Below are 26,169 nucleotides of genomic sequence, written 5' to 3'. Positions count from 1 at the left end.
TCGGTGGTGAGCACAGCGGACACTGACTGTGTGGTTAGCAGGATTCGCTGGGGAAGTGGCCTCAGGAGAGTGCTGGAATTTCCAACCTTCGAGGTGCTAGTAACGTGTGTCGAGGAAGGGGTTGGAGAAAGGGAGAAAATGAAAAGAAGGGGAGAAAATGAAAAGATGGGGAGGAGGAGAAATGGTTTGGTTTTGATTTTGGCTTGAGCCTCACCCGAGCGTCCCACGCCGCAGCTCGGCGGCCTCCTGGGGGCGCCCGCTCGCGTTGCCATGGCGCTCGCGCGGAGCCGCAGCCCGCCCAGCTAGCAGCGCGCGCTCCTGCAGCCCCGGCCGAGTCCCGGCGGAGAGCGCCCGCGTAGGCAGGCGCCCGGGGCAGCCCTAAGTCCTCGCCGCGCGGCCTGAGAACCCCCGGACCCTGGGCGAGCGGGCTGGGCTGTGCAGCCCCCGAGGCTAACTGGGCGGGATCGCAGCTGCAGGGGTTGTGCGAGCAGCCACGGCGGCACCTGTGCCCTGCGGGAACCCACCTTGCCCCTGCCGAGGCAGGCGCCTACCGCCGGCGGTGATGCGGTGTGTGAAGCCCTAGTCGGTGAGTACCCTCCAGTCCCCCTGTGGACGAGCGAATCTAAATGACAAGGTTATGTGTTTCGCTGGATGTCTTTTAAGAATCACTTATTTAGATTGCTTATGATGGGGAAGCGTTTCCTTTGTGACATCTTTGTGTTTCTCGGATCTATTTCGTTTCCCTCTAAACGCAGCCCTCTCTCCTAGTGGGAACGACACCCAGTATCCGTGTCTCGATCATCGCAAGACACCCACCAGTGCGGATGCCACGTACCACACACTCCCCAGAACCTGCCGGGGAGCAGGGCTGTCTCCCAGCCACGTCCACCCCATTTTCATTGTGCCCCATCCCGCAGTCAAAGGAAGAGCGTCCCCAGGCACCCCCGAGGCAGGCCAGGTGTCAGGACAGCCATCAGGCCCCTGGTAAAGCCGGGTCCGCTCTAGCGAGCTCAGCGCGGTGAGCCCATGAGCTCATTAGGAGCAGCGGCTGCTTCGCGCGGGGAACGCCGGTTTCCCTGCGGCAGAGGGGCCCTGCATCCGCCCGCGGCTCGCGGTGGTGGCCCAGGACCAGTGGCGCACACGCTTGCGCTCCCAGGCTGCAGGGCGCGCTGCGCCGGCGCAGCTCCCGGGCGTGTGCAACAAAAGGACGGCCAAGTTCATTCCCTCCTGGAAGCAGAGGGAGGGGCCGCATGACTTCTGGAGGCTGCATGTGTCTTAGAATCAAATGGTTATGACTCCATAGCAAAATGCTTTCTGTGTGTCAAGTCCTCTCCGTGCCTGCCAACCCCTTCCCTCCTCTCTCCTCCCTAAAATGCTTTCTTATTGGTCTGGCACTGTGATCAACTATTTAGAATTTTCATTGTTGTAAAGAAATCAAAAAAGGGTGAAACCGAGACCAGCTGTAGGCTGAAACGCTGGGCCCTGTGGTGCTATTCATTAGCTCTCAGGCCTGGCTGCTGGGGAGATTTTTAAAAATCCTGCTACCTGGATCCCATCCCCGGAGATTCTGACTTAAGTGGTCTGGGATATGGCCCAAACACTGGGATTTTTTAAATTTTCTTTTTGTGGGGAGGAGTGGTGGTGGGAAAATTTGGAGTGCATACTGGATTTTTTTTTTTTTTTTTTAACTTCCCAGGTGAGTCTAATGAGCTAAGGTGGCCACCAACCATTCTAATCAATCAGGGTGACATTTTTCCAGGTGAACTTGGTAATACTTTAGTTTCTCAGGCTGCTGTTGGAGGGCAGGGTATGCAACTGTCATAAGTGCCTGCAAGCTGCAGGCAAAGAGAGCTGGCAGGGCCTTGGGCTGCTCCAAGAAACTCAGGATGAAGGCAGTGTCTCAAACGAGGGAGGGATCATCACTCTCGGAATAGGTCCCTTCACTAAATGAAGTGTTCTGATCTATATTCCAGGGCAAGGAGAAAGCAGATGCATACCTTTGCAAGTCTGTAGCGTGAAAGCTGTGTCCCCCTGTACATTTGTGGACTTCATGGCTGCCTATGTACTAACCAGAGTCACATGTGTATATCCCCCCACCACCCACCCACTACAAGGAGAATGGACACTTAGAAAGCAGAAGAGGGGGCTGGGCGCGGTGGCTCACGCCTGTAATCCCATGGGCGCGGTGGCTCACGCCTGTAATCCCAGCACTTTGGGAGCCCGAGGTAGGCAGATCGCTTGGGGCCAGGAGCTGGAGACCAACCTGGCCAACGTAGTGAAACTCAGTGTCTACTAAAAATACAAAAATTAACCAGGTGTGGTGGTGCATGCCTGTAGGCATGAGAATAGCTTGAGCCAGGGAGGTGGAGGTTGCAGTGAGCCAAGATCACACCACACGGCACTCCAGCCTGGGTGACAGAGTAAGACTCTGTCTCAAAAGAAAAAAAAAAAAGAGGGGTTCGGAATGCAGTAGTCACTCTGGAGAAGGAAGAGGCAACAAATAAGATCACCTAGAAATTATAAAGTGTTGTCTTTCTCAGGCCTAAAATCCTTCCACATGGCAAGTCCCTCCTAAGCCTATGGGAAATCCTAGAAACTTCCTCTCCCTGAAAATTGGAGCCCCAGGTAAAATCTTCCCCACAGGTACTGTTGCAGACTGGGGGTGGGCGGCAAAAAGTTTCCTCTAACCCTTGCCTTCTAAAGTTACCATGAGTGTTCATAAACACCAAGGCAGGTGGAGGCAGACACTCCACAGCGAGTTCACAATGACTAAGGGGCTCGAGGAAATTAGATAAGGTCTTAAAACTCGGGGTCTGAAATGTTAAAATTTTACATACACTAGAAAATGTGATCTACCCACCTGGTGCCGGAACGTCACCAGGCACAGCTTCCCAATGACCTCACTTTCATTTGGGTTAAGTAGAGAAGGGGTTAAGATCTCCTGCGAGATAGGTATAAATGATGGTACCATGTCTTCTGAAACCCTTGGGCACGGCTCAATCATACACCTCATAAATAGGCAAGAGGATTAAGATGTTGTTTAAAGCACACACAACCCACCCAATGTGGACAACAAAGCTTAATGTGCCAGGGCTACTGAGGGAGTGGCCGGGAAGGGTCTCCCTACCATAGAATGGCCACAGTCTCCCACGTGGCCTACCAGATTGCTTGTCTCTGCATGCTCCTTTCTGCGTTCCCACGCACTGACTACACGCTCCCTCCCTCTCCTGTGCCCCACTCCCTCCAAGCAACCCAAAACAGAACAACTTCCATCCTTCCCTTTAGTCTTTGCTTTTCTAGTCTGTGCATAGCCATGCACGCATCATTTTGTTCCCTCCTGGAGTCAACCTGACCTCTTGAGACAATGCCTTCATTTCACCTGGGCCTCCCACAGGTTTCCCTAGTACTCACCTAGGTGAGCTGGGCGATGGGCATGCTTCACTCTCTTGGCTCTCAGCGGGAGCTGCTCCTGACTAGTTCTCCGTGAAGGATGGCTCACAGAGGCTTCTGCTACTTCCAGCCCAAATGTCCTTTCCTGACAGGTCACCTCAGGGCTGATCCATCTCACGAGACAGGGCAGGCCAGCCATGTGAGGGCTGCCAGCCCAGTAAACGGCTAATCCAGGAATAGCAAAACCATATCTCATTTCTGTTACCCCTCCCTGCCACAACCACCAATATCTATTCTCTGAAAAGGGCAATTTACTGCACAGGCCACTGGGGGAAGATGTCCAGTTGATCCAGCTTAACCCATGTATATCAGTTCATCTTTAGGGCGCTACCTAAACTCAGAGTGGGACTACTGGAGACATTGTGTGGCTTTAATAAATTCCCTTTTCACACTTTTTAAAACTGTGGATTGTGACTCATCAGTGAGTCATGAAATCAACTTGGTGGGCCATTTAATTTAATTAATTTATTTATTTGAGATAGGGTCTCACCCTGTCACCCAGGCTGGAGTTTAGTGACGAGATCTTGGCTCACTGCAGCCTCTGCTTCCCAGGTTCAAGTGATTCTTGTGCCTCAGCCTCCCAAGGAGCTGGGACCACAGGTGCCCACCACCACACCCGGCTAATTTTTGTATTTTTAATAGAGATGGGGTTACCATATTGGCCAGGTTGGTGTCGAACTCCTGCCTCAAGTGATCTGCCTGCCTCAGCCTCCCAAAGTGCTGGGATTACAGGTGTGAGCCTCCGCACCCAGCCTATTTTTTTTTCTTTTACTTTTTAAAGGTTTACAGCCGTTTTATTTAAAAGTATACATTTAACACAATGAAATAAACACTGATATATTGAAGCCTGGTTAATAGTAGTGTAACAATATATTTTGATGATTACATTATTTTAAACAACAAACTACACTGAAAAATTAATGCTGATAAAACTCTTGGTCATAATATTCAGAAATACCGTATATAAATTGAAAATATGATTGCTTAAAATTTGAAAATGGAAGTGCACTCATTTGGACAGTCAGAGTTTAACATAATCTGAAGGGAGAGGATCTCTAACCCAAAATATATCTTTCAGGTTAAGAGAAGGAAAAAGAAGTGTAGCTTATCTTAAAGGATGATGGGAGTTTGTTTCTTCAGGTGGAAGATATTCCCAGTGTCCTCAGGTTTTGCAGTAGAATCGTATCACTGAGCACGAAGATTTTCCTTGGGAAGCTGCCCTGTCAATTTTATCTGCCTCCAACATTGTCTTCTTAAAAACATCAGCAGCAGTCTTATTTTCTCTAGCAGAAAATTCCAAAAAAGCTGCATTCCAAGATTCTGCCAAAGCTTCCCTGATCACCCTTTTTTTTTTTTTTTTAAATTTTTGAGACAGAGTCTTGCTCTGTCATCCAGGCTGGAGTGCAATGGCGCGACCTCAGCTCACTGCAACCTCCGCCTCCCAGGCTCAAGCAATTCTCCTGCCTCAACCTCCTGAGTAGCTGGGATTACAGGCGCACGCCACCATGCCCAGCTAATTTTTTTTTTTTTTTTTTTTTTTTTTTTTTTTTGAGATGGAGTCTCGCTCTTTCACCCAGGCTGGAGTGCAGTGGCGCGATCTCGGCTCACTGCAGGCTCCGCCCCCCGGGGTTCACGCCATTCTCCTGCCTCAGCCTCCCAAGTAGCTGGGACTACAGGCGCCTGCCACCTCGCCCGGCTAATTTTTTTTTGTATTTTTAGTAGAGACGGGGTTTCGCCGTGTTAGCCAGGATGGTCTCGATCTCCTGACCTCGTGATCCGCCCGCCTCGGCCTCCCAAAGTGCTGGGATTACAGGCGTGAGCCACTGCGCCCGGCCGCCCAGCTAATTTTTGTATTTTTAGTAGAGACAGGGTTTCGCCATGTTGGCCAGGCTGGTCTCGAACTCCTGACCTCAGGTGATCTGCTTGCCTTGGCCTCCCAAAGTGCTGGGATTACCGGTGTGAGCCACTGCGCTCGGTCTGATAACCCTTTTCATATGCAGATCTTTCTTATTTCCAACCGACATAATAGATATTTCCACATTCCCCACCATATCCAATGATTTGCCATGGATAACTGTAATCACTTCAGAACTTTTCATTGATGTGACAGAATACACAATAATACAACCATTAATGTCTATGGAGTTTGTTTGAGGAAAAATGGAATATTCATCTTGGGTGGGTCCTTTTTTTTTGAGTCAGGGTCTCCCTCTGTCATCCAAGCTGGAGTGCAGTAGTGTTGTGATCTCAGCTCACTGCAGCCTTGAACTCCCAACTCAAGCGATGCTCCCACCTCATCCTCCTGAGTAGCTGGAACTACAGGCATGCATCACCATGCCTAGCTAATTTTTGTATTTTTTGTACAGACAGGGTTTCGCCATGTTCTCCAGGCTGGCCTCCAACTCCTGGGCTCAAGTGATCCACCCTCCTCAGCCTCCCAAAGTACTGGTATTATAGGCATGAGCCACTGTGCCCGGCCAGTTGGGCCATTTTAAAAAGAAAGAATAGAAAATACCAGAGTGTATACGTGTAGTGAAGGGAAGATTTGTGTCCTGAGATTTGTGTTTCAGTTTTGTTTAGTGTGTGTGTGTGTGTGTGTGTGTGTGTGTATGTATATATATATATATATATTTTTTTTTTTTTTCTTTTTTCTTGAGACAGAGTCTTTGTCAACCAGGCTGGAGTGCAGTGGTGCAATCTTGACTCACTACAACCCCCGCCTCCCAGGTTCAAGTGATTCTCAGCCTCCCAAGTAGCTGGGACCACAGGCGCCCACCACCATACCCTGCTAATTTTTGTATTTTTAGTAGAAATGGGGATACCTTGTTGGCCAGGCTGGTCTCGAACTCCTGACCTTGGGTGATCCACCTGCCTTGGCCTCCCAAAGTGCTGGGATTAGAGGCATGAGCCACCATGTCCAGCCTGTATATGTATATTTTTGTTGTGTACACTGAATCGTGATGCCAAATATATTTCTTATTATGAATCACAGTCAAGAAACTTTTAAAGTCGTTACCTTGAGCAAATACCGACAGAAACTAGAGTTGAATCAAAATGAAATTTAAGGTCAAATTCTTCAAGAGCTAGCAAAAAAATAGAATTCAGTATATTTTAGATCTATGGATAATTTTCAAGTTAGAAGAATCCATGGGAGAAAACTGTGTTCATTTAAATTTAAAATTTCTATCGGCCAGGCGCAGTGGCTCAGGCTTGTAATCCCAGCACTTTGGGAGGCAGAGGCAGGCGGATCACGAGGTCAGGAGTTCAAGACCAACCTGGCCAACATGGTGAAACCTCGTCTCTACTAAAAATACAAAAAATGAGCCGGGCGTGGTGGCGGGCGCCTGTAGTACTAGCTACTTGGGAGGCTGAGGCAGGAGAATGGTGTGAACCTGGGAGGCAGAGCTTGCAGTAAGCGGAGATCGAGCCACTGCACTCCAGCCTGGGCGACAGAGCGAGACTCCATCTCAAAAAAAAAAAAAAAAAAAAATTAGCCGGGTGTGGTGGCGGGTGCCTGTAATCCCAGCTACTCGGGAGGCTTAGGCAGGAGAATCGCTTGAACCCGGGAGGCAGAGGTTGCAGTGAGCCGAGATCACACCACTGTACTCCAGCCCAGGTGACAGAATGACACTCTGTCTCAAGAAAAAAAAAAAAAATTCTATCAAATGAAAAAGGAACAGAGTGGGGGAAATACTTGCATTATATATTACAAATTCAAAGTTAACCTCTGTTAGGCCAGGCATGGTGGCTCACGCCTGTAATCCCAGCACTTTGGGAGGCGGAGGTGGGTAGATCACAAGGTCATGAGTTCGAGACCAGCCTGGCCAACATTGTGAAACCCCATCTCTACTAAAAAAAAATACAAAAAATTAGCCAGGCTTGGTGGCGGGCACCTGTAATCCCAGCTACTCGGGAGGCTAAGGCAGGAGAATCACTTGAACCTGGGAAGTAGAAGTTGCAGTGAGCCGAGATTGCGCCATTGCACGCCAGCCTAGGCAAGAAGAGCAAGACTCCGTCTCAAAAAAAAAAAAGTTAACCTCTGTTAAACCAATAATCCATTTCAAATAGGGAGAATGGGCATGGGAGCATGGACAAGGGAGAGGCAGAGACTCAAGGACTGACTTGGGCCTTTGGAAGGCCGGGTTCTATAAGGCTTTTTTCCTGAGTGTGGTGGTGCAAGAAAGTTATTGGTAAATTAGTTACAATTTCTGTTCCCCCCACTACATACTGCTCTTTTAATGTTGAGCCAAACCATTAACACAGCATTTTGAATACTGCAGAAAGAAAAGAAACTTTTTTATTTTTATTTTTATTTTGAGACAGAGTCTCGCTCTGTCGCCCAGGCTGGAGTGCAGTGGCGCAATCTCGGCTCACTGCAAGCTCCGCCTCCCGGGTTCACGCCATTCTCCTGCCTCAGCCTCCCGAGTAGCTGGGACTACAGGCGCCCGCCACCATGCTCGGCTAATTTTTTGTATTTTTAGTAGAGACGGGGTTTCACCGTGTTAGCCAGGATGGTCTTGATCTCCTGACCTCATGTTCCACCCGCCTCGGCCTCCCAAAGTGCTGGGATTACAGGCGTGAGCCAACGTGCCCAGCCTAGAAACATTTTAAAGAGTTTTAAAGCATTACAATTCTGTGCATAACGGTCTACTGTATGATTCCATTTATATAACACTCTGGAAAAGTTGAAACTATAGGGAAAGAAAATAGAAGAGCGATTGCCAAGGGCTGTTTGGAGGGAGAATGTGACTACAAAGGCACAGCAGGAGACTTTTCAGGATCATAGAACCATTCAGTGACCTGTCTATAGTTGTTAAAAGTCATAGAACTACATACAAAAAAGAATAACTTTTTGGTATGTGAATTATACCTGAATAAACCTGACTGGAGGACAAAAAACAACTCTCCAGGGATAAATTCACAGTTCATAAAAAGAAATTCATTGACATGAGGCAATGCAATGAACAAAACATTGATATGTGTTCACTGTTGATAGCAATCAAAAGTGCAAATTACAACACCATTATACTGTTATGCTTCTTGCTAATGGTTAATAATTTTTCAAAACCACAACATAATGCTATTGAGGTTGCAGTAAAATTCCATATTTATTGTGGGTTGCATTATAAATTGATAACTTTTGTGGGGAATGCAACATGATAATATATGGGAAAAGCCATAAAATTACTACCACTATATAGGAAAAGCCATAAAATTACCAGACCCAGGAATTTATCCCAATAAAATTAGTTAACAAAGGTTTTTAAAATTTCAGATGCATAAAAAATACCCTCTGTTATGTTGGTTATAATAGAAATAAGTAGAAATCACTGAAACGTATAATATTATAGGGACAGTGTAAAATTTTGTTGGTACATTGATACAATGGAATATCTTGCATTCACAACCAAAGCCTAAATCAAGAGGCATGTAGAAAGAAACATGGAAAATACTTTTGATAAAAGGAACAATAGCGAATAGAACATAGCAAGCACATCATGTTCGTAATTGTAATAATCTGTGTGCCTGTGCCATAGCTGTGCTGAAGTGATGGATTAGAGATGAGTCTTAGGGTCGCGTGTGGTCGGAGGCCATGACAGGCGGATCACCTGAGGTCAGGAGTTCAAGATCAGCCTGGCCAACATGGTGAAACCCCGTCTCTACTAAAAATACAAAAATTAGCCGAGTGTGCTGGCAGTCACCTGTAATCCCAGCTACTTGGGAGGCAGAGGCAGGAGAATCACTTGAACCCACGAGGCGGAGGTTGCAGTGAGCCAAGATCGCACCACTGCACTCCAGCCTGGGTGACAGAGCGAGACTCCATCTCAAAAAAAAAAAAAAAAAAAGATGAGTCTTAAGTCTTAAATTTGCAAAATTCTCTTGCTGTTGTTATACTGCCTTTTCAATAACAAAGAACCCTCAAATAAAACCTTTGAGATTGGAAGAAATGAATATAGAAGAAAAGAGAAATCTCAGAAATTATGATATATTACAATGTAGAATGTTTTTTCTTAGCCCCAGAAACCAGAAGAATCCCAAGAGTTACAATTATGTTGAGTAAATCCAAGCTGTGTGGGTTTTCTTTCTCTCTTGCTGTCATTTAACTTTGGTGAAGTCCTTGCTTACGGCAGGTAGTTTGTGAATATCTACTGACTGCTGAATAAATGCCAAGGCCATCTTTTAGTTGTACTTTTCACAATCACAGGCCTGGGAAAACTTGAATTTATCTCTGAAAAAGCATCAGAAATCTTAGTACAAGCAACACTTTCTCTTTTTTTTTTTTTTTTTTTTGAGATGGAGTCTCGCTCTGTCGCCCAGGCTGGAGTGCAGTAGCGCAATCTCGGCTCACTGCAAGCTCCGCCTCCCGGGTTCATGCCATTCTCCTGCCTCAGCCTCCTGCCACCACGCCCGGCTAATTTTTTGTATTTTTAGTAGAGACGGGGTTTCACCGTGTTAGCTAGGATGGTCTTGATCTCCTAACCTTGTGATCTACATGCCTTGACCTCCCAAATTGCTGGGATTACAGACATGAGCCATTGCACTCAGCCTAACACTTTCTCTTTAACTGCTTATTTTTAGGACTTAAATTTTTCCAGCATAGGGAACATATCTTTGGGGACTTTTTCCCCCATTAAGAGAATTGTAAGAATATTTTAAGTAGGTCACAACTCCTAGCGGAAAGAAGGGTATGTAATGAACAGCATTCTGGGGAAGCTTTTTTAGAAATGTGCCTAATGTGGATGTTTAAGTGATGGAGCTTTATCTTTTGAAGTGGGAAAGAGGGAAGGGGAAGAAGGTAAGAGCAGGAACAAAGCCAGCAACTTGGAAAAGCTATTCTCTTCCTCCCAGGCTCTGGTATTTTCAGATCGAATGGCCTAATATACAGTTCCTGGGTTCTCCTGAACCTTTAGTTTGCTATATAACATCGAGATAAACATTTAGTGTCTTAGTGCCTCATTTTCATCATCCTTCACAGGAATGAAAATTCTTACTCTATTCCTTCTCCCAAGGCACGTTGGATGGGAGAATTCGATTGTATTATGCGCACCCTGTGCTCTTTTTCCTAAGGGCATCTGAATTTTCTGGTAGGACTTCTACAGACAGGAAACCAAGAAATGTCTCTCTGTGTGTGTGTGTGTGTGTGTGTGTGTGTGTGTGTGTGTGTGTCTAAGAGAGGGAGAGAAAGAGGCCGGGCATGATGGCTCATGCCTATAATCCCAGCACTTTGGGAGGCTGAGGTGGGTGGACTGCTTGAGCCCAGGAGTTTGATACCAGCCTGGGCAACATGGTAAGACCCCGATTCTACAAAAAATTTAAAAATTAGGTGTAGTGGCACACACCTATAGTTCCAGCTACTGGGGAAGCTGAGGTGAGAAGATTGCTTGGGCCCAGGAGTTCAAGGGTACAGTGAGCTGTTATTGTACCACTACATGCCAGCCTGGGCAACACAGCAAGACCTTGTTTCTCTTTTTAAAAAAATAGAGGGGGAGAGAGATAGAGAGATTGTATTTGGGTCAACTCAGAAGCAGTAATCTTTGGACTAAAAGTGCCAATTGCTTTAATTTACTATGCAGATAAAATAATTTTCATTCTTAGGGACAGGCATTTCTGTTTACTAAGCACACACCCTACGCCATGTGCTTTCATATGCATCACCTCCATCCATCCTCTACAACTCTGTGGCTCCGGCATTGCTACACCCATTGTGCATTTTTATGTGGGAAGTGGGGATTTGAAGTCATTTTGCTCTTCCAAAAAAACCCATGCTCTTGTCATGACCCCACATCAGACAGACTTGGGTTCAGATTCTGACTGTGGCACTCCTTAGCTGTGTGACCTTGGGCACATCTTTTAACTTCTCTGAAGCTCAGCTACCGGTACTAAAACAGGGGTAATGACAGAAAATGAGGTTATTAAGAGAATTGGAGAGTACATCTCTAGGGCTTTTTGATTGTAAACAACAGCAATATACTCTAGGGCTAACTTTGGAGAAGGATGGAAGACATTTATTAGAAGGATATGAATCAGCTCATATAACTGAATGCAAAGCAAACAGCCAGGTCTTGGAAAGGATGAGAGCCAGGCCAGCTGAAGAGATCTCAAGAATAGGGAGGTAACTGCCTTCCTTCTTCAGGGGGTTCTTGACTGCATGAAGCAGCTCCAGTTGTTTTCAGTTCTGTGGCTCTCTGCTTGACACTCAACTTCCAGGAAGACAGGTCAGATGGACGAGGCTGGGTCATGTGCTGCCTTCCTCATGGATGGAGAGCAAGGTGCCTCCATCTCCATGCCCACCAGGCCTGCGTGCAGTGGGGGAAAGGTAGTTTCCACAATAGAAGCTAAGATGTAGGCACTGTTACCAAGCAAGGGGGTCTGAATGCTGGGCAGGCTAAAGCCACAGTTATCCACCGTGGAGCTGGGCAGTCAGACGTCCCAGCCCAGGACCTGGCACAAGGGAGTGGCTCCATAAATGCTTGGTTTTGCTGGTGGTGTTTTCACATGACCACCTGTGAGGCAGCAGTTCCAGACCAGTAAATCACCATGTAACAGTACATCTAGAAATCCTATCTCAGCATTCTTCGTAGGCGTGTCATGTTGTTATACACACAGAAGATGGTATTTGAGCAGCGAATATCTGAGGTAAACTGACAAGGTGCTCCTGCAGGAGGAGACTGGCTGGGAGGCTCTGGCCACCCCAGCCCTATCTGGCAGCCCGGGGAGCTGAGGGAATCAATACGGCACTTATGGGTGATGCACCGGTGAAGAAGCCCAATTAGATGACAGAACTTCAGGCCCCCCGCCCACCACCATCGCCTTGGTCTCAGTACTGCCTGGCCCTCCCTTACCCCTCCAAAAGTTTGAAAGAGGGTCCCTCCCCATGAGGGCCGAGGCCTGAGGCCCAGTAGAGTCAGCAGTGGTACCTCTGCCTTTCACCACTGATGACTGCCAACTGCCAGCTCTCCACTCACTCCTTAGGGCTTTCATTGTCAGGAAGTTAAACTTTTCAGGAAACAAAAAGTAACTTCTCTTCTTATTTATTTAATTTTTTTGAGACAGAGCCTTGCTTTGTTGCCCAGGATCGAGTGCAGTGGCATAATCTCTGCTCACTGCAACCTCCATCTCCCAGGTTCAAGTGATTCTTCTGCCTCAGCCTCCTGAGAATCTGGGATTATAGGCTCCCGCCACCATACCCAGCTAATTTTTGTATTTTTAGTAGAGACGGGGTTTCGCCCTGTTGCCCAGGCTGGTCTTGAACTCCTGACCTCAGGTGATCCGCCCACCTTGGCCTTTCAAAGTGCTAGGATTACAGGTGTGAGCCATCAGACCCTGCTCTAAGTTCTTCTTTTAAAATTTTTTATTATTTATTTATTTTATTATTATTATTATTATTTTGAGACGGAGTCTCACTCCGTTGCCCAGGCTGGAGTGCAGTGGCGCGATCTCAGCTCACTGCAAGCTCCGCCTCCCAGGTTCACGCCATTCTCCTGCCTCAGCCTCCCAAGTAGCTGGGACTACAGGCACCCGCCACCACACCCAGCTAATTTTTTTTTTTTGTATATTTAGTAGTATATTTACTATAATATAGTAATATTTTTACCGTGTTAGCCAGGATGGTCTCGATCTCCTGACCTCGTGATCTGCCCGCCTCGGCCTCCCAAAGTGCTGGGATTACAGGCATGAGCCACTGCACCTGGCCTTTATTTATATATTTTTTTTTAGATGGAGTCTCACTCTTGTTGCCCAGGCTGGAGTGCAATGGCACGATCTCGGCTCACTGCAAGTGATCTCGGCTCACCGCAACCTCCGCCTCCTGGGTTCAAGCCATTCTCCTGCCTCAGCCTCCCGAGTAGCTGGGATTACAGGTGTGCGCCACCATGCCTGGCTAGTTTTCTATTTTTTAGTAGAGACGGGGTTTCACCATATTGGTCAGGCTGGTCTCAAACTCCTGACCTCAGGTGATCCGCCTGCCTAGGCCACCCAAAGTGCTGGGATTACAGGCGTGAGCCACTGTGCCCAGCCAACTTCTCTTCTCTTGATAAAGCTGGGAACATCTGGCCCAAGGGGCCTAGATGATTTTAGAGCATTTAGCTCTCTGCCTACTTGTCAATGATGGCATTGATTATGAAAATCAATGATTGTGCTGTGATACAGTCCCTGGAGGCCGAGCTGCAATTGCTGGTGCTCACATGAGGGTTTCCAAGCAGGGCCAAAAGCAGCACTGCAGGCCTGTGATCGCTGAGGCTGCCAGAGCACAGAGGAGACATTCAGTCTCAAAGAGATATGCAGGTTCTTCTCAGTCGCTTTTCTTTTCTTCCTGTTTGTTTTTTCTTTTGGTTGCCGGGGGAGGGGGGCTGCTATTTTACAATTGTGTTTATTTTTTCCCCATTACAAAAGTATGTTCCATACTCCATTCTCTTCCCAAATGAAAAAGCACAAATAAGCAAAAAGAATATAATTTCAAAACACCCAACTCCCCACCCATCCCTCTATTCACCTGGCTGTGAACATGTTAGTATTTATCCTTCTCAATTCTCCTTCTTTCTAAGCCTCCACCTCCCGGCAGTGAGATGCTTTGCCTGAAAAACTCTGTCTCAAGGTGGAAGGAACTCTGCTCCTTTTCTGCCAGTGGGAGCTAAGATAAGAAAAAAGGAAGCTTACTTCTCAGAATACCTTTTTCATCTCCCCATGAAATCCTACCATTCTTTTGAGGGACCTCTCAAATACCCCTTCCTCCATAGAACGTTCCCTGCTCTCTTAGATGGAAGCCTTCTCAGTCTGAGACAGCACTTGCCACCTGACAAAGACGCTCTCTATCCAAGTCTCACTTTCCCTGCACTATTGCTAGCTCCTTAAGGTCAGACCCTATGTCTAATTGTCCTTTGCACAGCTCTCAGCAACCAGACAAGTGCCTTGCCCATCACAGACACCAAGGGATGAATGAAAGAAAAAGAATCAGATGCTTAAATCAAACAGAAGTTCACATGATCTCAAATGGGAGCGAAGAGAAGGATTTGGAGTCTGTCCTGTGCACAGGACAAAGGAAGGCTTGACATCTTTCCCTTCCCTACAAGAGGCTCCTCCCCTCAGGTGCGTCTTCTCTGAAATCTGAAAATGCTGATGTGCATGCTGGCAGTTTCAAGCTCATTAGTTCCATTCTGAGGCTTTATCAGGGCCTCTTCTACCACTATTCCACTTCCTAAATGGGAAGTATCATATGCTTTCTCCCTGGCTTCCCTCCCTCCCCTCCCTTCCCTTCCCTTCCCTTCCCTCAGTCCTTTCCTTCTGTCGTTTTCTCTTTCACAATAGAAAACAGAGCTGTGTAAAATAAGTCATATTCAGATAGAACCCAATTGGGCTGAATTTGACCACATGGAATTTTGAAGCCAATGTTTTTATTTTATTTTTTATTTTTATTTTTAAAGACAGTGTCCCACTCTGTTACCCAGACTAGATTGCAGTGGCATCATCATAGCTCACTGCAGCCTCCACCTCCTGGGCTCAGGCAATCCTCCTGCCTCAGCCTCCTGAGTATCTGGGACTACAGGCATGCACCACCAGGCCCAGCTAAGTTTTGTGTTTTTTATAGAGACAGGGTCTTTCTTTGTTGCCGAGGCTGGTCTCAAACTCCTGGCTTCAACTGATCCTCCTGCCTCAGCCTCCCAAAATTCTAGGATTACAGGCATGAGCCACTACGCCTAGCCTACTGTTTTTATCTTTAACAGCAACATGTCTGAGCAGTGGAGGAAGGTAGGACTAGAAAGACTTCTCCTCCTCACTGCAAAAGGAACCAATGACAAGGGCAAGTTTACTTGTTTTAGTTCTGCAGAGGTATAGCATTTACTGCTGTCTAGTGCAGAGCACAGAGCTTTAAGGTCTGTGTTCAAAGAATCAAGTCCTACAGAATGTGTGTGTGTGTGTTTTTAAATATACATTTATATATATAATATATATTTTATAAATTTTTCTTAGATGTAGTGAATATGAGAATATAAGTCCAGAAAAACCCTGTTTATAAAATTTGCCGTGTTTCCCAGAGACTTTCAAGAATCCAGGCGGAATTGGCTTAGGGAAGGAGTCTTCCTGCGAGTTACAGAAGGACTCTAGAAATCTCTGTTTTGGTGATGATTGTGATGTGCAATTGTGGACTTTATTTTGCAGTGTCTTGGTAACTAGAGATTTCTTCTGCATATTCCCATCTTGGTTTTGTCTGTTTTCACTACATAGAATTTCTGGCTACTTGCTGAACATACACATGCCAATCGGTTAGGGGAAAAACCACCCAATTTTTAGCCATTGTATTGTGAGAAATTGATGCAGAAGTAGATTTGCAACTTTGTCAAGTTGCGTTTTAATTTCCCTTTTTTGTAGAGACAGCCTCTCGCTGTGTCGCCCAGGCTGGAGTATAGCGGTGCTCAGCCTCAAACTCCTCAGCTCAAGTGATCCTCCCACCTAGGCCTCCCAAAGTGCTGGGACTATGGGTGGAGCCACCACACCCAATCTTAATTTCCTTCTTCCTGGCAGAGTGAAAACATGCAAATCAGTACGGAATTAGTTAAAAAGTAAAAGATCGGCCGGGCGCGGTGGCTCACGCTTGTAATCCCAGCACTTTGGGAGGCCGAGGCGGGCGGATCACGAGGGCGGATCACGAGGTCAGGAGATCAAGACCACGGTGAAACCCCATCTCTACTAAAAATACAAAAAAAAAATTAGCTGGGCGTGGTGGCGGGCGCCTGTAGTCCTAGCTACTCAGAGAGGCTGAGGCAGGAGAATGGCGTGAACCTGGGAGGCGGAGCTTGCAGTGAGCCGAGATTGCGCCACTGCACTCCAGCCTGGGCAACGGAGCGAGACTCCGTCTCAAAAAATAAATAAATAAATAAAATAAAAGATATATAATTTTCTTAAACCTCACTATGAGATATTAGCCTAGAAATAAACCCCAGAACCTAGAATGATGTCTTCGAGCTCTGGGACATCCCAATCCATGGATCTTCTTAGCTTTTCTACAGAAGATTAAGTTGGTTCCAAACCAGTCCCTTAGTGTAGAAGAGGGGCAAGAACTTGGAGGCTTTCATGTCTTCAGTAGGTCCACAGGACTATGAATGCAGCCCAAGAATCAATTTGTTCTAAACCACTCTGTTCTTCCTTCTTGACTCTCTTATCCGATGGATAGGATGGGATGGGCTTTTGAGCCAGTCCAGGCATCCTGGGAGCCGTTAGGCTACACATGGCTTGGGATTTCCCTGGAGATTGCTTAAAGCTGAATGCCCTTGGGGTTCATGATAAACTGAACTGGTGGCAGTCACGGGTGTGCTATTTGGAATGCTTGGAAGGGATGGACTGAGCTCCTATTGCACCATGCTTTTTTTTTTCTGAGGTGGATTTTCGCTCTTTTTACCCAGGCTGGAGTGCAATGGCATGATCTCTGCTCACTGCAATCTCCACCTCCTGGGTTCAAGCGATTCTCCTGCCTCAGCCTCCTGAGAAGCTGGGATTACAGGCGGGCTGCCACCATGCCAGGCTAATTTTGTATTTTTAGTAGAGATGGGGTTTCACCATGTTGGCCAGGCTGGTCTCGAACTCCTGACCTCAAGCGATCTACCTGCTTCAGCCTCCCAAAGTGCTGAGATTACAGGCGGGAACCACCATACCCAGCCCATCATGCATTTTTTTTTTTTGTTTGAGATGGAGTCTCCCTCTGTCACCCAGGCTGGAGTGCAGTGGCGCGATCTCAGCTCACTGCAAGCTCCGCCTCCCGGGTTCACACCATTCTCCTGCCTTAGCCTCCCGAGTAGCTGGGACTACAGGCACCCGCCACCACGCCTGGCTAATTTTGTGTTAGCCAGGATGGTCTCGATCACCTGACCTCATGATCTACCCGCCTCGGCCTCCCAACGTGCTGGGACTACAGGCGTGAGCCACAGCACCCGGCCCATCAAGCATTTTTTACTTTGCTAGCCAGTGGCAGATAGCTGATCAAAACTAGTTGAAGTCAAAAACAAAAACAAAACTGAGCATAGTGGCTCAGGCCTGGAATCCTAGCACTTTGGGAGGCTGAAGTGGGAGGATCACTTGAGCCCTGGAGTGCAAGGCTGCAGTGAACTATGATTGTGCCACTGCACTCCAGCCTGGGCAACAGAGCAAGACCCTGACTCTAAAAAAAGAAAAAAAATCATGTTTTAAATAATATATAATGGCATAGGAAAATTCCTAGTCTATTAAGTAGAAAAGTAGATTACAAAGCAGTTTGATCAAATTTTGTTAAAAAGATAATACAGAAAAAGAAGATATATGACACATGTACACAGAAAAATACAAGAAAACACATACGTCAAAATGGTAACAACGATATGCTGGTGAAGGTAATGGGTATTTTTATTTTTTGTACTTTTCTCTATTTAAAAAATTCTTTTACAATGAACATGTATTACTTTTGAAATCAGAAAATTGGCCGGGCGTGGTGGCTCACGCCTGTAATCCTAGCACTTTGGGAGGCTGAGGAGGGCAGATCACCTGAGGTCAGGAGTTTAAGACCAGCCTGGTCAACATGGTGAAACCCTGTGTTTACTAAAATACAAAAATTAGCCGGGCATGATGGCGGGTGCCTGTAATCTCAGCTACTCGGGTGGCTGAGACGAGAGAATCGCTTGAACCCAGAAGATGATGGTTGCGGTGAGCCGAGATTGCACCACTGCACTCCAGCCTGGGTGGCTGAGAGAGACTCCATCTCAAAACAAAAAAAGAAATCAGAAATTTTTTTTTTTCTTTTTTTTTTTGTGACAGAGTTTCGCTCTTGTTGCCCAGGCTGGAGTGCAATGGCACTATCACAGCTCACCACAACCTCCACCTCCCAGGTTCAAGCAATTCTCCTGCCTCAGCCTCCCCAGTAGCTGGGATTATAGGCATACGCCACCACGCGTGGCTAATTTTGTATTTTTAGTAGAGACGGGGTTTCTCCATGTTGGTCAGGCTGGTCTCGAACTCCTGACCTCAGGTGATCCGCCCTTCTCGACCTCCCAAACTGCTGGGATTAGAGGCATGAGCCACTGTCACCAGCCCAGAAAATATTTTTTAAATTAAAAATAAGACAGCATATTCCACAAATCTTCTACCGGCTCCATTGTGGACTGAATTAGATGATTCTCCCTATTGTTTGCTATGTGTCCAGTTATTTCTGGGCACTCTCCACCTCCCCAGGACACTGCCCATCTCCCCAACCCAGGGCCATTTCTCAACCTACTGCTCCTTCTCCTACCGGGGGGGCGGGCTTCCCAACATGAGCACCTACATTTCGCCGTGGATGGGATCCACTTGCATGCTCTGAGGTGCTCAGGCAGATTCCTTCCTTACGGAAGGGGGTCTGATATTTAATCACCCCATGCGCTAAGTACACACTTCATGTGCGGATCCATCAGGATAACCCCACACAAGCTGCCAGTTCTTTGCTTGTAGTGGGTGCCCAATATATGTCTGAATGCATAAAGAAAGCACTCAGGCAGAGACATTTTAGAGCTCTCTGGGGATGAGGAAAGAGAGAGCTATAGGAGTGAGAATTAACTTGATTGACTATGGCTGGACCTGGCAAAGAACAACTCAGAAAACTCAGAAGTATTGGCCTCACAATTACCTTGTTCAGGCTGCTTAATCAATATGAAAAGTTTGCTGCTCCCGCACAATTTTGCTAGGCTCTCCACCCTGTGAGGATGTCAACAGTTGAAAAAGAAGAAATAACGAGCCAGCCTGTATTTGCAGGGGAATGTTAACACTGCCGGCGGAGCAGGAGAGTTTGCTAAACAGCCAGTTGAGAACTTTCCCAAACTGGTCGGCAGCACTGCACACAGAAGTCCCTTCTTCGTTGACATGGGGCTTGTTTGTTTTTTTTTTTTTTTGAGACAGAGTCTCGCTCTGTCGCCCTGGCTGGAGTGCAGTGGCGCAATCTCGGCTCACTGCCAAGCTCCGCCTCCCGTGTTCACGCCATTCTCCTGCCTCAGCCTCTCCGAGTAGCTGGGACTACAGGCGCCCGCCACCACGCCCGGCTAATTTTTTTGTATTTTTAGTAGAGACGGGGTTTCACCGTGGTCTCGATCTCCTGACCTCGTGATCCGCCCGCCTCGGCCTCCCAAAGTGCTGGGATTACAAGCGTGAGCCACCGCGCCTAATTCTAGCCACCAGCACTCCAGCGGTACGGGGCAGTTTTGTGGCCTTTTGCTATTGAATTTGCCAGATGTGTCCAAGACACAGTCTCATGGGCAGAATATAAACAACAAACCAGTATAAAAAGTCCACAGTGATTCTCACCCTTCATAGAAGTCTTTGACTTGTTTTCTGGCCCCCTGTAAGCACTCCTTGTACCACACTCCCTAAACCCCGTGGCTTAGGTTTTGCTATTTTGTATTTGTTTCCTCCTTCTCTGGTTGTTACATGTAAAAAGGTTGTGTTCACGCAGGGGGCAGGAATTGCAGTGGAAAGAATGCAGTGTGGAAAGCCAGGCTCAGTTACTTACCAGCCTTGCTACCTTAGCCAAACGGTCATGCTCTCTGAGCTGTAGTTTCCTTCCTCGTCTGTGAATAGACTTCTACCAACTCTCCTCACATGACTGTTTTGAGACTGAGATGATATTATAGGTATAGAAATAAATGTAAACATAATATAAATGTATGAGGCCTGGCGTGGTGGCTCACTCCTGTAATCCCAGCACTTTAGGAGGCCGAGGCAGATGGATCACCTGAGGTCAGGAGTTCGAGACCAGCCTGGCCAAGATAGTGAAACCCCCATCTCTACTAAAAATACAAAAATTAGCCAGGCGTGGTGGCATGAGCCTGTAATCTCAGCTACTTGGGAGGCTGAGGCATGAGAATCGCTTGAAATCAGGAGACAGAGGTTGCAGTGAGCCGAGACTGTGCCACTGTATTCCAGCCTGGTTGATAGACTGTGACTCTGTCTCAAAATAAAATAAATAAATAAATAAAAATAAATAAGTAAATGTATGAGACTATCTTTCGTCTGGCGTGCAGTAGATTCTTAAGAAACTCAAGACAGTGTTGCGTTGTGGAGCTATGGCGGGGGCACTAGATGTCAGACGTCTGTGTGCACTCGGGCAGATCAGTTTCACTAAGCTCCTGTGTTTTCCTCAGGAAGGCAAAATGGTACTAATGGGAATAATAATGGGACATCACAGAGTTGATACGAGAGTCAAATGAAAAAATGCAGGCAAAGCACTTCCCAACAGTACCTAGCACATAGTGAGCACTTGATAAATGTAAGCTGTGGTTGCTGCTGCTATGGCCAGCAGGCAGACGGGGAAATATGTCAATAAGAAATGTATGTTGGCCGGGCACAGTGGCTCATGCCTATAATCCCAGCACTTTGGGAGGCCAAGGCGGGTGGATAACCTGAGGTTGGGATTTCGAGACCAGCCTGACCAACATGGAGAAACCCCGTCTCTACTAAAAATACAAAATTAGCTGGGCGTGTTGGCGCAGCCTGCAATCCCAGCTACTCGGGAGGCTGAGGCAAGAGAATCACTTGAACCCAGGAGGCGGAGGTTGCCGTGAGCCGAGATCACGCACTCCAGCCTGGGCAACAAGAGCGAAACTCAGTCTCAAAAGAAAAATAAAAAAAAATGTATATTGGGGCAGAGAGCATGGACAGTTGGGTTATGGCAAGGCACGGAGTAGAAATGGGAGCTCTGTAAGCTAGCAACTTCTGGCAATCAATCTGGAAGGCTTCATGGAGGGATGCACTTTCCAGAGCTCTTTGGATTATAGTTAGAAGATGAGTTATCTGGAGTTATTAGAAAGGCTATCCCAGGGGCCAGGCGCAGTGGCTCATGCCTGTAATCCCAGCACTTTGGGAGGCCGAGGCGGGCACATCACGAGGTCAGGAGATCGAGACCATCCTGGCCAACATGGTGAAACCCTGTCTCTACTAAAAATACAAAAATTAGCTGGGTGTGGTGGCAGGCGTCTGTGGTCCCAGCTGCTTGGGAGGCTGAGGCAGGAGAATCACTTGAACCCGGGAGGCAGAGGTTGCAGTGAGCTGAGATCGCACCACTGCACTCCAGACTTGCAACAGAGTGAGACTCCATCTAAAAAAAAAAAACAACAACAAAAAACCAGAAAGGGTATCCCAGACTCCCTACATGACTGGAAGCTGGTTGAGTGGCAGTGGGGTGACCAGCTGTTGGGAGGTTAAAAAGTTCTGAAATAAAGAAGATGGAGCTGAAGCCTGGTAGCCAAACTGTAAGCTTAGCAGGCTGGTGTAAAACTCTAAAACAGAGCAGGCCCCAAGGAGTGGTTAGAAAGTCTGAAATTTGGCTTGTAGTGTGGATGAAAGCACAATTGGCCATGTGTGGTTGAATGGTTGTCACAGACCGAGTTAGGGACGAGCACTTTCGCAGCTCTAGGGAGGGGTGAGCAGTGGGGTTTGTTGCTGAAGGCAGGAATTGTGGACAGCCCATTGGGTGAATGAATTATTAATCGAAGCTTTGTCTAATTATAAAAAGGAAGGGAGAAGGAAGAGAAAGGGATGCTTCTTGGAGAAGTAGAAATTATGAACTACTTGGAGGTGGAGGGCCCCACACATAAGAATATTCTTCTCTAAGAGATGAGGGACCCAGAAAGAAGATGGGATTCGTCTTTACCAAAGGTGGGGTTGATACTATCACTGAAAGTAGGTGTCAGAAAGTCTATCGACTTTCAACTAAAGTTCTTTTTTTTTTTTGAGACGGAGTCTTGCTCTGTTGCCCAGGCTGGAGTGCAGTGGTGCGATCTTGGCTCACTGAAAGCTCTGCCTCCCGAGTTCACACCATTCTCCTGCCTCAGCCTCCCAAGTAGCTGGGACTACAGGCGCCCACCACCACGCCCAGCTAATTTTGTTTTTGTATTTTTAGTAAAGACGGGGTTTCACCGTGTTAGCCAGGATGGTCTGGATCTCCTGACCTCGTGATCTGCCTGCCTTGACCTCCCAAAGTGCTGGGATTACAGGCGTGAGCCACTGCGCCCAGCCTAAAGTTCTTTAAGATGGTGGATAATGCCCAAAGTTGAAGAATATTTGCAGGTATTGCTATTCCCATGCAAAGGATGATAGGATCACACACGAAGTGTGTGAAGGCCATCAGACACCAAGTGCAGTCTAGCATCCTCATTGGACCAGATGATGAAACTGAGGCCGAGGGTTGTACTTACCTGCTCAAGGTCATACAGATATATTTGGTTCAATTCGCTCTATATTTTCGTTTTCTTTTTTTTTAGACAGAGGCTCACTCTGTTGTCCAGGCTGGAGTGCAATGGCACAATCTAGGCTCAGTTCAACCTCTGCCTCCCAGGTTCAAGCGATTCTCCTGCCTCAGCCTCCTAAGTAGCTGAGATTACAGACGCGCGCCACCATGCCTGGCTATTTTTTGTATTTGTAGTAGAGGTGGGGTTTCACCACGTTGGTCAGGCTGGCCTCGAGCTCCTGACCTTGTGATCTGCTCGCCTCGGCCTCCCTCCCAAAGTGCTGAGATTACAGGCATGCGCCACCGCGCCCGGCCTGTGCTCTATATTTTCTCTTAGTGCCCTCCTCCAAAAATTTGAAATTCCCCCTAACCTCTTTGCTTCCCAACTAGAATGAAAATCCTAGTTTCATTTTGCGGCAACTAAGGGCAACAAACAAGTCTCCTTTATTATTATTTTTTCTTTCTTTGGATGGAGTCTCGCTCTGTTGCCCAGGCTGGAGTGCAGTGGCACCATCTCGGCTCACTGCAACCTCCACGTCCCGGGTTCAAGTGATTCTCCTGCCTCAGCCTTCAGAGTAGCTGGGACTACAGGCCCGTGCAACCACGCCCGGCTAATTTTTGTATTTTCAGTAGAGACAGGGTTTCATCATGTTGGCCTGGCTGGTCTTGAACTCTTGACCTCAAGTGATCCGTAAGCCTCAGTTCCCCAAAGTGTCGGGATTACAGGCGTTAGCAACCGCGCCCGGCCAACAAATCCCCTTTAAATACATCCTCTCTTCTCTCCGCTGGCAGGCTTTGATATGCCCACCGGGTTTCTCCATTGGCCACTTCATGTGGCTTCTCGCCCCTTCCAAGATTCCCAACCAATCATCTCTTTCCCTCCTCCCGTTGGGCTTTGAGGAATGTACCATATGGACTCTGCGGGGGGACGGAGAGGACGAAGGGCGAGGCGACAGCTTATTTCTTTGCCTTTTGCACATATCTCTTGAGATTCTGGCAAGACTGAGCGTGCAGGTAGCAATGGAGTCCCTGAGGACGGGGTCCACGTGCCAGTTTTCGAGATGCACTGAGATATCTCGCCCCCGAGGCTAGGGTCCTGTGGTCCGGCCCGAGGGCCACAACCCCCGCCCTTCCATGTGCCCGCCCATCCCCCGGCTGCGCCGCCGCTCCGGCTGCTGCTTACCGCGCCGGACGCTCGGGCTGCGGGGCCGGGCTGTACTGGCCGGCCACAGCGACGCCGGCGCCGAGGGACACCGCAGCATGAGGCAGAGGTAAGGACGGGGCTTCGGGACTCCGACCCGCGCCAGCCGCCCCCGGGGAGCCGCATCCTGCTCGCGCCCGAGCTCGGGGTCTCGGGCCACGGGCTGGTCCCGGCAGGCGGCTCTGGAGCGGGTGGCCCGGCGAGCGGACGCGCGCCGAGCCTCCTGCCCGCGTAGCGCCGAAGCCGGGACCCGCCGCGGCGCGGGCGCCTCCTTCCGGCTGCGCTTATAGCCCTGCGCCCGGCCGGCGGGCCGCGAGGAAGCCCCCGCCTCACGTTCCCGTGTGGTCACCTCCCGCCGGAGGATGCGCGGCCAGGTGCGCCGGCTGGTCCAGAGTTCCGGGGCAGCAGGCGCGGGGAAGCGCGGGGAGGCTGCCCGCTTCAGGCGGGAGGCGGAGGGAGGGGGCTTAGCCCGGCTCTGGGTGCGGGGTGGGGGTGGGTTCTTTTTGGGGCGGGGGAGGGTTCTTTTTGGGGCGGGGGAGGTCTCTGTCTTTACCGGAGTCCGCAGGCTCCGGGCCGAGGCTCCGCCGGGTCCTGCCTCCGCGGCCTGGCCCTCGGGGCCTCCCCGTCCCGATGCCCCGGCCTGGAGCTGGCGTGCGCCAAGCGTGGGCTCCTGCGACCCTGGCAGGTAGGTGGCCGAGAGGACCCTCGGCGCGCCTTTCCGTTTGTGGGGGCGGTGGGCGCGGCCGGGCGATCGCAGCCACCTTCGCCTCTGGTCTCAGTGACGCCCCTTCCCTAGCTGCCTTCCGAGGGGCCCGCGCTTTTGGAGGTCTCCGGGGCACATTGGAAATTCCCAGCTTAGAAACCACCTTGAGGAGCCCTACAGGGAGCCTGGCTTGCCTGGCCTAGCAGAAAGCCAGCCGCAGCGAGACCCTCCGCCGGGCATGCGGCACTGGTGAGCCGCCACCCCACTTGCTCAGTAGTTAGCCGGGACCAAGGGGTCTGGCAGGCCCCTCAGGCAAGGCCTCTGTGCCGCATCCCGTTAAGGGGCGGGGACCAGCCCCATGTCTTGGCCGGTTTTCCTGACTCTGAATGCAGAGAAAGTATATCCAAGAGTTCAAACCACATTTGTGTTCTTTTAATGGTTTTTAATGCAGATGTTAATTGTGATTTGTGTGAAACGGGTTGATGCAGAGGAATGAAGGTCAACTGTGGACAGGTGGACAGCTTTTTTTTTTTTTCCCCCAAGCTTCTTTTTAGTGGGATGTGCATGGAGAGGATGACATTTGAATATCAGGCCACCAATGTGTATTTGGTCCCTTCTGACACTTTGCTCCATAGACAGTTGTTGTACCCCAGGAATGAGGATGAACTAGGTTTTAAGCTGAGAAAGACATCTTCCTACAGTCGCTGCCGCCTGCGGGAAAGCCCCGCGTAATGATTACCTGGCCGCACACAGGCCAGTTCATTGTGGTTACCTTCTCCCGTGAGCACATCTCTGCAGCCCTCTCAGAGGATGCCGTTCATTCCATATTTGATTGCCAGATGTACTTCTCAGGTCAGAAATCCAGCCCCAGATTGTTCGAGTCCTATAGTGAGTTTTTCTTGTACTCCAGGTTTAGAAGTTTTAAATCTTTTTTATAGTGTATTCAACAGCATGAGTTAATTTCATAATTGTAGGAAAGACATGGTTTGTGTGTTCCTCCTGTAAAGGATGCTTCAGAACTTAGACCTGGTTCCTCAGTCAAGGCTGTTTATTTGTGTTTACAATGCTAACATTTGAAACGTCTTAAACTTGACTGCATATTGTAATTCTTCCGCCCAAACCCCTACCTGGGCTGATCCTGTTCCGTGATGATTATTCCATGGTGTTACTAGGTGTGGAAGAGAAAATGGGCTTTGGAAATAATGTGTGTTAAGAACTTAGCACAGTCCTTCGCACATAGCAGATATTCAGTAAACATGAAAGTAAATCTTTCTTCTCTTCCTTGGGTTTGAGAGACCTGGGGGTGATGATACTGGATGCAGTTTTGGTTGCATGCTCCGTTTTTAAATTAGGGTAATGAGGTCCCCCCCATTCCTCCTCCCACTCAAACTTCCAGTTCTCCAGACATTTCCGTGGTAGATTAAAAATGAAACTCACGTCTTGGACCTAGAAGTAAAAATGAGGAAAAATTGAGCTCTTCCTTCTGGATCATGTGTTGCACTTTAAAGGAAGGATGGCACTTGCCCTGGAAGAGTGGTACACCATTCAGTACAGAAGAGCAGAGGGTCAAAGTGGACCCTTTCCTGCGTCTGTTGAGTAGTT

General features: G+C 48.3%; 1 protein-coding gene across 13 annotated transcripts in view; it reads left to right on the top strand.

The window, feature by feature from the left end:
• The first annotated feature begins 265 nt into the window (after positions 1 to 265).
• MICAL3 (microtubule associated monooxygenase, calponin and LIM domain containing 3) overlaps positions 266 to 26,169 on the top strand; it is a 237,686-nt gene continuing 211,782 nt past the window's right edge. For 3 of the 13 annotated variants that reach the window (XM_055253676.2, XM_055253680.2, XM_063623281.1), the window contains exon 1: positions 23,455 to 23,934. The gene's annotated coding sequence lies outside the window, so the exon portion shown is untranslated. Of the gene's footprint in view, positions 587 to 23,454; positions 23,935 to 26,169 lie in introns of those variants that run through there. The other 10 variants (XM_055253681.2, XM_055253682.2, XM_055253677.2 and 7 more) reach the window with 9 other exon arrangements.

Source organism: Symphalangus syndactylus, chromosome 18, assembly GCF_028878055.3.
Source record: "Symphalangus syndactylus isolate Jambi chromosome 18, NHGRI_mSymSyn1-v2.1_pri, whole genome shotgun sequence".
NCBI classification, from domain to species: Eukaryota; Metazoa; Chordata; class Mammalia; order Primates; family Hylobatidae; genus Symphalangus; species Symphalangus syndactylus.
Note: the sequence above shows the minus strand (reverse complement) of the source record. Positions and strands in the feature narration are given on the sequence as shown.